This window comes from Phyllobates terribilis, unplaced genomic scaffold, assembly GCF_046119375.1.
Source record: "Phyllobates terribilis strain yellow unplaced genomic scaffold, ASM4611937v1 Scaffold_523__1_contigs__length_1222443, whole genome shotgun sequence".
NCBI lineage: Eukaryota > Metazoa > Chordata > Amphibia > Anura > Dendrobatidae > Phyllobates > Phyllobates terribilis.
The window spans coordinates 913,049-925,466 of NW_027363283.1; positions in this window are offsets into that span (position 1 = coordinate 913,049).

Sequence of the window (12,418 nt, forward strand, 5' to 3'; positions counted from 1 at the left end):
TGTCCTAGCAGGAAGTGGGCGACGTTCTCGTACATCACAAGGGTGGTACAGCAGGCGGGGTCACAAGGAGGATGTTGGGGACAATTCTCTCATAGAAGCTGTGTAAAACATTTTTTTTCCTTTTAAGAAAGAAGAAACACAACTATTAACTCTTGTTTTCATCTACCACTAGGTCGGTGATAACTTGGTGGGGTTAGGGGGGGGGCACAAGTTTGGGTAAATACGGGCTATACCTATTTCTCAGAAGTTGTAAGGGAATATATCTTTCTAGGCTTTATCTTGAGTCCATTTTCCTTGTCGCTAATTCTCAGACACAGAGCCTGGAAAAAATAAAGTTTTAACAAATATAACAAACTTTTAAATTGGTTTTTGAAATTAAAATCTATAGGCGGCCAGCGCAGTGCACTAGATTCGTTTGTGGGACAGAACATGTCATTAAAGGGTCTTTCTCATCAGTGCATTCCCAGTCCATATGCTTTATTAGAGCAGATGTCAGCAGATAATGGACAACCCCCCCCCCCACAGGAATCCCTCCTACCATTTAAGTCATGACTACGTACCATTGCAAACAGCTGAAGAAATCTGAGGCGGACTATATACAAGAAGAGTTTTCTCATACTTTTATGCCATATCCCTAGAAGATTCCATAAGTGTCTGATAGGCGCAGATCCCAGATTTGAGACCCGCATCTGTCTCCAGACCTGGGGAACTATGAATAGAGAGATAGCAATTCTGTTTTGTGGAGGTTCCAAAAACTATCCGACGACTCGGCCTTGTGTTCGGTTATTTTTATAGACCTTGACTAGAGTGGCAGGGTACATACGAAACCAGTGCTCCATCCAATTCCTCTTGAAGCTTTTATGTGGCGGATTCAAGACCCCTGTGCTATTGATTGGAGGGTGTCTACATGGTTGAACACCCATACTAGTCTAATGTGTTTGAGATGGACAATCCTCTTAAGGGAAGTTCAGAGGAGAATACCTACTACAAAACAGCTGGTTGGGTCGGATGTGGTTTTTTGCGCCACTTGGTTTGTTGTCTCATAAGATTATGTTTAAAGTTCTTTATGGTTTGTTCATGTTGAGGCTTTGTGACTTTCGTCTGTACCGTACTGTTCCTTTATCATTTCTTTAGAAAAACATTCCATGCTGTTTGATGCAGAACTGGTGCTACTCCTCTTCATGTTAAGGCATCATTCTACCAATGTGATCGCTGGTCTGATATAACTCGGGATCATTGTTAGGATGCAGGATTTATTTCAGTTAGCTCTCTACTGGGGTCCTACTAGTGCAGGCATTGAGAACGAAGTACAAAATCAGCAGGCAAATGAGTAGTCAGAAACAAGCAGAGGTCAGGGCAGGAGGCAGTGTAAAAACATAGTCAGAAACAAGCAGAGGTCAGGACAGGCGGCAATGCAAAAACATAGTCGGAAACAAGCAGAGGTCAGGGCAGGCGGCAGTACAAAAACATAGTCGGAAACAAGCAGAGGTAACGGCAGGCGGCAGTGAAAAAACATAATCCATTGAGCAAGCCATAGTCAAAACCAGTAAATCTGTCTGAGAAGCAGCTGTGCAGAAGATGTTATGGGCACGCTGCAAACAACTTGCCACTGCATTTTCTCCTGGTTAGATATTGTGTCATGGAATCCTCTTCTCAGGAGAATGACATCCCTGATATTTGGAAGTTGGTCCTTCTCTCTCATGTAGAGCCAGCATACTTCATGTGGGCTCAGCATGGCTTGCAAGTTCTTTCTAGCAGCATTGCTGACTGGCATGTATGGTATAGGATTGTAGACTTGTTTAGCAGTCACCTTAATACGCGGTGTATAGGAGTAAGGCATACTGCGGACTTTAGGTGTTTGAGAGGAAGTTGGCATCTTCCAGGTAGATGGGCTCCCGGGCAACGGGGCTGTTGTCTGTACCTCACCTATTATTTTGGTGGGTTCCTGATGTTTCTTTATATCCACTGGCTCTGCGCTGATGTTTGCTGCAGGTTGTGGTGGTGGACTTTTCAGTCTCACGTATCGGCCCGTTTTGGGTGATGGACGATATGGTGGTGGACTTTTCAGTCTCAAATATCGGCCAGTTGTTTGTTTTGGTGACCCAAACAGGCATTTAATAAATAGCACGATATGATCAAGTGCTGCCATCAGATATCCAGTAAAGCCAGTTTGCCTTTGGTGGTGTTCAGGCTTCTGGCTGTATGAGGATGTCCTGGCATGTGGGAGATGTCTCCGTGCTTGGATCTTTCCTCCAGCTACTGGGGCAGCCATTAGGCTGCCTCCCCCTCCACACACACAAAAGTGTGCGTGGATGGTAGAAAACACTCCCAAAAAAGAAATTAAGTAAAAAAAAACACAAAAATATGATAAAATTCGCTCTGGATTAGTGTTCAGCTCTCCTCTCTACCTCTGCTTGCCTCGCACTGACCGTTCTTGCTGAACATTCCATGACTCGTGGACAACGGAACTGTGATGTCATAAAGCCGAACATGGCAATGGGGCTAGTATAGGAAAAATAGTTATGTCATCCATGGCAGATAATCCAATATCAGCTCTCACTGCACGGATAGGGGTTAGCTACATTGGGATGAAATATATATAAATTTACTAGAGCACAAGTCTAAAGAAGTATTCCCATCTCCAAGATCCTATCCCAATCTGTAGGTGTAATAATAATAATATTAGCAAATACCTCCAATTAGAAATGTAATATAGTATTTTTCATTCGCTAGGTCTCTTACCCCATGTGCAGGCATTGCAGGACCTTAGGTATCCATGGTTACGACAACTAGCTAACTAACTGTGACTTTATCAGTGGACATCACCATGGATGCCTAAGGTCCTGCGATGCCTGCACATGTGGAAAGAGACATAGTGAATCAAAAATACTATACTACATTTCTAATTAGAGATATTTGCTAATATTACTATTATTACACCTACTACATATTGGGATAGGATCTTGGAAATAGGAATGCCCCTTTAATATTTTCAAACATGTATACTTATTAGCCTCGTATGTGAGCCAATGGGATCTACAGTGGATTGCAAAAGTATTAACCTCCTTAGTGAAGCAAACAACCAATAAGACAAAATAACGGAAAACTTCAGTGTGCATAACTATTCACCCTCCTAAAGTCAATACTTTGTAGCGCATCCTTTTGCAGAAATTACAGCTGCAAGTCGCTTTGGATAAGTCTCTATGAGCTTTCCACATCTTGCCACTGAAATTTTTTCCATTCCTCAAGGCAAAACTGCTCCAGCTCCTTCAAGTTAGATGATTTCCTCTGGTGAACAACAATCTTTAAATCTAACCACAAATTCTCAATTGGATTAAGGTCTGGGCTTTGACTAGGCCACTCTAAAACATACCTGTGTCCCCTTAAAGCACTGAAGTGTTGCAAATAGCAGTATGCTTTGGTTTATTGTCTTGTTGGAAGGTGAACCTCCATCCCAGTCTCAAATCACTGACATACTGAAACAGTTTTTGCTCAAGAATATCCCTGTATTTCGAACCAGTCAACTTCACCACATCTTGGACCAATTTCCCTGTCCCTGCTGCTGAAATACATCCCCACAGCATGATGCTGCCACCTCCATGTTACACTGTTGGGATGGTGTTTTTGGGGTGATGAGCTTTGTTGGTTTGGTGCCAGACATGGCGTTTACCTTGGTGGCCAAAAAGTTCAATCTTGTCTCATCTGACCACAGCACCTTCCTCCATACATTTGGGGAGTCTCCCATATGTCTTTTGGCAAACTCAAAACAAGCCTTACATTTTTTTCTGTAAGTAAAGGCTTTTTTTCTGCCCACTCTTCCATAAAGTCCACCTCTGTGGAGTGTACGGCTTAGGCCAGTTGAGGAACAATCAGAGAAAAGGTATAATAGAAACAAGTGCACCAATTCTGCATTTATCCCCCACTCCTGGTTTTGGCTCCCACTCCTGAGAAAAAATACTGACCAAATACTGATAGTGGGGTCGTGGCCTTATTGTGGTCGTATAGACTGATACTCCAGTCTCTGCTTGGGAACTCTGCAGCTCCTTCAGGGTTACTTTGGTCTCTGTGCTGCCTCTCTGATTAATGGCCTCCTTGGCCGGGCTGAGAGTTTAGATGGGCGTCCCTCTCTTGGCAGGTTTGTTGTGGTACCATATTCTTTCCATTTGATAATGGATTTGATTGTGCTCTGGATGATCATCAGAGATTGGGATATTTTTTATAACCCAACCCTGACTTGTACTTCTCAACAACTTAGCCCCTGACTTGTTTGGTGATCTCCTTGGTCTTCATGGTGTTGTTTGGTTAGTGGTACCTCTTGCTTTAGGCTATGTGCCCACGATGCAGAATTGAAGCGGAAAATTTCCGCAGCGTTTCTGCATGTCCTTGCCAGTAAAAACGCATGTGGATTTTACACGCGTTTTTGCAGCGTTTTTACATGTGGATTTGACATGCGATTTTCAAATGCATTGTGAAGTCAAATCTGCATGCGGAAACGCACAAATAATGGACATGCTACTGATTTTTCCGCAATGATAATCCGCAGTGGAAATTTCCGCAACATGTGCATAGCACATGCGGTTTATCATTGGGGACCATGGGGCACAGATTACCAGGTGATTTTTAAGCATTTCCGCTGCGGAAATTCCGCATCAAAAACGCTTGAATAACGCATAGTGGGCACGCAGCCTAATGGTGTTGCAGGCTCTGCTCTGTGGCCTTTCAGAAAAGGTAAAGTGTATATACTGACAGACCATGAGACACTTAGACTGCACACAGGTGGACTTCCTTTTACTAAGCATGTGACTTGTGAAGATAATTGCTTGCACCAGGAATTTTTATAGGCTTTATAGGAAAAGGGGTGAATACTTGTGCACATAACAATTTTTAGTTCTTATCCCATAAATTAAATTTTTGCCTATATTCTTCTCAATTAACTTCACCAATTTAGACTATTTAGTGCTGATGCATCACACTCAAATTTAATTACAAAAATATTTAACACAGGTTGTAAGGAATACTTTCACAAACCATTGTATATATTGTCAGCTCCTTCCAGGAATGTCACTTCCCGGTAACAAGGATGGCCCATGATGCACACTGTCCAGACCATTGCGGTCTTCTGGATTATTTCACCTAGTTCTAGAATAAATATTGTATTTTGACCTGAACCAATAAATGGAAAATCTGTTTTAATATGTCTGCAATTCCAAAGTAACCATTGGAACATGTTCACACAGCATTTTGAATGCATTTTTAGGATTTCCTTAGAAGATTATAATAGAAAAAAAAGTTTCAAAAAGTGCACAATTCTGCAGCATCTTTAAATGCACTTTGGACATGAGTAAAATCATATTCACTTTTTCTTAAAATGTTTGAGTAGAAAAACGCTGTGGGAAAAAATGCAGCACTTAGGAAAATGGCCTTGTATAGGCTTGTTTCCTCTGTTCGTCATGAAAATTGTATTTATAATAATCATATTCATATCATATTCCGCAGCGATTTACATACATAATTATTATTGCTAATCTAAATTCCCTATCAGCAGCGTCGGACTGGAGTACCTTGGGCCCACCAGAGAAAAATAATTCTTGGGGCCCACCATGCAGTATATATACACGGGGCACATCCCCTTAGAGGTGTATCCAGGTCTTCTAGCACCCGGGGCAAAAATTCAGTTTTGCGCCCCCCCCCCCCCAGCACATATGTGATTTGCACACTAAGGCCACGGCCCCACTATCAGTGTTCGGTCAGTATTTTTTCTCAGGAGTGGGAGCCAAAACCAGGAGTGGGTGATAAATGCAGAATTGGTGACTTGTTTCTATTATACCTTTTTTATACCACTTCAGAGAAAAATTACTGACTGAACATTGATAGTTGGGAGGATATTACACGCTGTCAGGATTGGCTACAAGGCTTTACTTTTATAATTAATGCGCTCGTCCAGGTTTCAGATGAAAGTCTACAGTCACTGTGTGTGACTGCAGGCTTCTGAATTCTCACAGCGCATGCACTGCACACTTTTAGGATTCTCCCTTGCCGTGGAAACAGTGGACAGTCATGTGAGCACAAGTATGTGATTTGTACACTTCTGGCCACATTCCAACTAGACATGTCCGGCCTCCCTCAATTCATTTTCATTGAGTGAGGCCACACATGTCTAGTCGGCACGTGACTGGATGTATGCAAATCGCTGGCATGAGAGAATCCTGATAGCGTGCAGTGCACACTGTGAGAGTTCAGAAGTCTGCAGTCACATAGAATGACTGCAGACTCATCATAAACGTGGACATCTTTAACCCCTTTACAACCCAAGGTGGTTTGCACGTTAATGACCAGGCCAATTTTTACAATTCTGACCACTGTCACTTTATGAGGTAATTACTCTGGAACGCTTCAACGGATCCCCCTGATTCTGAGATTGTTTTTTTGTGACATATTGTACTTCATGATTGTGATAAAATTTCTTCGATATCACTTACGTTTATTTGTGAAAAAAACAGAAATTTGGCGAAAATTTTGAAAATTTTGCAATTTTCAAAATTTGAATTTTTATGCCCTTAAATCAGAGAGTTATGTCACACAAAATAGTTAATAAATAACATTTCCCACATATCTACTTTACATCAGCACAATTTTGGAACCCAAATTTTTTTTTGTTAGGGAGCTATAAGGGTTAAAATTTGACCAGCGATTTCTCATTTTTCCAACAAAAATTACAAAACCATTTTTTTAGGGACCACATCACATTTGAAGTCACTTTGAGAGGTCTTTATGACAGAAAATACCCAAAAGTGACACCATTCTAAAAACTGCACCCCTCAATGTGCTCAAAACCACATTCAAGAACTTTATTAACCCTTCAGGTGCTTTACAGGAATTTTTGGAATGTGGAAGAAAAAAATGAACATTTAACTTTTTTCACAAAAATGTTACTTTAGACCCAATATTTTTTATTTTCACAGGGGTAACAGGAAAAAATGGACCCCAAAATTTGTTGTGCAATTTCCCCTGGGTACGCAGATACCCCATATGTGGGGAAAAACCAATGTTTGGGCGCACGGCAGGGCTCGGAAGGGAAGGAGCGCCATTTGACTTTTTGATTGTAAAATTTGCTTGAATAATTAGCGGACGCTATGTTGCGTTTGGAGAGCCCCTGATGTGCCTAAACAGTGGAAACCCCCCACAAGTGACCCCATTTTGGAAACTAGACCCCCCAAGGCACCTATCTAGATGCATAGTGAGCACTTGGAACCCTCAGGTGCTTCACAAATTGATTCGTAAAAATGAAAAAGTGGAAAAAAAAATACTTTTTCATTTTTACGAATCAATTTGTGAAGCACCTAGGGGTTCCAAGTTCTCACTATGCATCTAGATAGATGCCTTGGGGGGTCTAGTTTCCAAAATGGGGTCACTTGTGGTGGAGCTCCACTGTTTAGGCACATCAGGGGCTCTCCAAACGCAACATGGTGTCCGCTAACAAATTGAATGGAAAATTGGCTCAAATTGTTAGTGGGCACCATGTTGCGTTTGGAGAGCCCCTGATGTGCCTAAACAGTGGAGCTCCCCCACAAGTGACCCCATTTTGGAAACTAGACCCCCCAAGGCACCTATCTAGATGCATAGTGAGCACTTGGAACCCTCAGGTGCTTCACAAATTGATTCGTAAAAATGAAAAAGTGGAAAAAATACTTTTTCATTTTTACGAATCAATTTGTGAAGCACCTAGGGGTTCCAAGTTCTCACTATGCATCTAGATAGGTGCCTTGGGGGGTCTAGATTCCAAAATGGGGTCATTTGTGGTGGAGCTCCACTGTTTAGGCACATCAGGGGCTCTCCAAACGCAACATAGTGTCCGCTAACAAATTGAGCCGATTTTCCATTCAATTTGTTAGCGGACACCATGTCGCGTTTGGAGATCCTCTGATGTGCCTAAACAGTGGAGCTCCCCCACAAGTGACCCCATTTTGGAAACTATACCCCTCAAGGATTTTATTAAGGGGTATAGCGAACATTTTGAACCCAGAGGAACGACACAGAATTTGATAAGATTAGGTCATCATATCGAATAAGTTGTCATTACTCTTGAGCGCAAGTGCTCGCTACTTGAGTTTGCATCGGGTACTCAGGTATGCACCATGTATCATAGGTGCTCAAGTGAAATGCTCGAGTCCCCGCCCGCATGTTTCACGGTTATTAGACACCCCCAAAAAAACATGCGGGGATCGTTCGTGCATGGCAGGCAATCCCCGCGAGGTTTTTTTGACCGCGAAGCATATGGGGCGGAGACTCGAGCACCCCCGATACTCAGTGCATACCCGAGCACCCAATACTCAGTGCATACCCGAGCACCCGATACTCAGTGCATACCCGAGCACCCGATACTCAGTGCATACCCGAGCACTCGATGCAAACTCAAGTAGCGAGCACTTGCGCTCAACACTAGTCGCCATATCGTCATTTTTTTTTTTTTTACATTGGAAAAAAAAAACAACCCCAACCCTAACATTAGCATAACCCCAACCCCAGCCCTAGCGTTTATTTTTTACAGCGTTCCTCATGCGGTATAAGTGATGAGATTACTTTATTATTTGGGTCGGTGCAATTACAGCGATACCAGAATCATATCGGGTTATTATGATTGACAGCTGTCACACACTAAAAGACACATATTTTGTAAAATCTAGTTTTTGCATCGCCATATTTTGGCCGACAGAGTCATGTGACGGCTTGTTTTTTGCGGGATGAGTTGACGTTTTTATTGGTGCCATTTTCAGGCACGTGACATTTTTTGATCGCTTTCTATTCCTATTTTTGGGAGGCAGAATAAACAAAAACCAACAATTCAGAAATTGTGTTTTTTTACATTTTTTTATTCTGTTCCACTTGTGGTAAAATTGATAAGGCAGCTTTATTCTTCGGGTCAGTACGTTTACAGCGGTACCACATTTATATAGTTTTTCTATGTTTTGGCGCTTTTACACAGTAAAAGCTATTTTATAGAAAAAAATATTTTTTTGCATCGCTTTATTCTGAGAGCTCTAACTTTTTGATTTTTCGGATGATGGAGCTGTATGGCGGCTTGTTTTTTGCGGGATGAGATGACGTTTTCAGCGGTACCATTTTTATTTATATTCGTCTTTATGATCGCGTGTTATTCCATTTTTTGTTTGGCGGTATGATGATAAAGCATTGTTTTTTGCTTTGTTTTTTTTGTTTTTTTTTACCGTGTTCACTGAAGGGGTTAACTAGTGGAACAGTTTTCTAGATCAGGTCGTTACGGACGCGGCAATACCAAATATGTGTACTTTTATTGTTTTTTTTTTTTCATATTAATATTTATTGATGGGTACATTATATTTTTATTTTTAGTGGATTATTTTTTTTTTTTAATATTTTTACAATTTTTTTTTTATTTTTTTTTTCACTTTGAGACACTTTTTTTTACTTTTTTACTTTGTCCCACTATGGGACTTTCACTTTTTTTATTCTGATCGCCTGCATAGCACAGGAATGCAGCACCATCAATGTGCCATGCAGGCTGTCAGCGCTGGACAGGGAGAAGATTGTTTGGAGATGCACTGCGCATGTCCAAGCAATCTTCCTGCTGTCTGGTGACCCGGATGTTGTCATGACGACATCGGGTCGTCATGGCAACACCCGGGAAGCCGCTTCAGACAGCGCTGGAAGCAGGAAGAGGAGGTGAGTATCGCCGATCACCTCCCCTTGCCCCCGCAATGCCGCGATCGACTTCGATCGCAGCATCGCGGGGGTTAATGTGCTGGGAGTGGTGCAGGACCGCTCCCTGCACATAGTATCGGGTGTCAGCTGTGACAATCAGCTGACACCCGGCGGCGATCGCGCCCGCACAACCTGTGTGCGCGCGCGATCGCCATGACGTACTAATACGGGTCAGGCTCTTAAAGCCCAGGGCACAGAGGCGTATTAGTACGTCATGGGCTTTAAAAGGGTTAATGCTCCTAATATAAATAAAAATAAAAAAATGTCAGCATCATAAAAAACATTTACCTCCAGGTACCTGATAGAGAACGACTCCAGAGACAGCGTCATCTTTCTTTTCTTCCTCTTGTCCAGACGCCATGATGACTTTTCTCATCGACAGCTCGTGTCTGCAGACTTCCGTCTTCTCCGGGCTTCTGCAGCACATCCCAACATGATGCCCTGAAAGATAGCAGTGTCATTATAATGCTCCTGAATACAAATATCTGCCCTACGCTGAGCCCATGAATAAATAATTGCCCCTCACTATATTCCCTGCACAAAATATGACCCACACACTGTCCCTCTTATGGTACCTGCTCTCCACACTGCCCTCTTCTTTCCATACTTGGCCCCCTCTTCACACTGTCCTCACACTGTGTCCCCCCTATAGGGCCCAGTCTCTATACTGTGCCCCCTCATCACATTCCCCCTCCTTAGCATACTGTTCCCCTCCTGACTGTGACCTTACACTGTACCCCTATGCCATCCCCCACCCACTACTCAGTCTCTATTCTGTGCCCACTCACACTGGCTCCTCACACTATTCCACTCAATAGTCTCCTTACACGCCCCCTCCTAGATATGCCCCTGCATCCTTTATATACTACACCGCACTTGACCCATCCTCTATATACTACACCACAAAGGACACATCCTCTATTTACTACACCGCATGGGACCCATCCTCTATATACTACACCGCACGGGACCCATCTTCTATATACTACACCACACAGGACCCATCCTCTATATACTACACCGCATGAGACCCATCCTCTATATACTACACCGCATGGGACTCATCCTCTATATACTACACCACACATCCTCTATATACTACACCGCAGGGGACCCATCCTCTATATACTACACCGCATGGGACTCATCCTCTATATACTACACCACACATCCTCTATATACTACACCGCAGGGGACCCATCCTCTATATACTACACCGCATGGGACCCATCCTCTATATACTACACCGCACGGGACTCATCTTCTATATACTACACCACACAGGACCCATCCTCTATATACTACACCGCATGGGACTCATCTTCTATATACTACACCACACATCCTCTATATACTACACTGCATGGGACCCATCCTCTATATACTACACCGCATGGGACTCATCCTCTATATACTACACCACACATCCTCTATATACTACACCGCAGGGGACCCATCCTCTATATACTACACCGCACTTGACCCATCCTCTATATACTACACCGCATGGGACCCATCCTCAATATACTACACCGCACAGGACCCATCCTCTATATACTACACCACACATCCTCTATATACTACACCGCACGGGACCCATCCTCTGTATACTACACCACACATCCTCTATATACTACACCGCATGGGACTCATCCTCTATATAGTACACCACACATCCTCTATATACTACACCGCACGGGACCCATCCATGGGCGTACCAAGGATCAAAACTAGGGGGGGGGCAAGCCATGGTCGTTCAGGTTGTAAAATTTTAAAACGAAAAAGGTGAATGAAATTAAAATTTTAAGAAAATTATATGTAATTATAGAAGTGCTTTATTAGTTATTACAATTATTTGCTTGCAAAAATTTTTTGATTTTTATTCTAATTACATGTCTTATACTAATATCATTTTTCTTGGGTTTGAAGAAAACTTGTTCAAAACTTTAGTTTCAATCCAGTCCTGATTTTCCTTGAAGAATTTCCGATGGACGCTCATCAAACACAATCCAGTCAGTCTGTCCTCTCCCATTGTACTTCTGAGCCAGGTCTTTACCCTTCGAAGGGTACTGAAAGATCTTTCAACAATAGCTGTGGTGGACGGGAAGGCACTTAAAATGAAGAGTTCGTGCCTTGTTGCAGGGAAAAAAATATTAGCCTCCTCAAAAAGTGCAGCCACTTCATTGTCTTTAACCATCTGTCCTTTCTCCAGGTCCGGACCGGTTCCTACTCCCAAGGCCCAGGCCCTTCCAAATTTCAATAATTACACAGTGAGTGAGTGTATTGTGTAATTTACACTGGCTGGCTGCCACAGTCACTGGCAGCCGGCCCACAGTAACAGGACAAGTGCTCCACTCCGGCGGGATAACAGGGGAGGCAGGAAACAGGGGAGGCAGGCACCGTGCTACATCAGCACGCCTCAGGAGTCAGGACCCTGATCAGGTGACATGCGGTGTGCTGTGTCACTCAGCGTGCGTTAAAGGTAATCCCGGCTGGACCCCATGCAGTGACACTGCGCAGTTCCGGCCGCCGGGTGCAGAGCAGGGCAGTCACCTGCGGCCGGCCGCAGAGGGAACTTTCGCTGGCCGCGACCGCCAGTGTTCTAAGTGTGTGTGCAGCAGGGCCGGCTCCAGGTTTTTGTGGGCCCCGGGACAAAGAGTCTCAGTGGGCCCCTTTAACA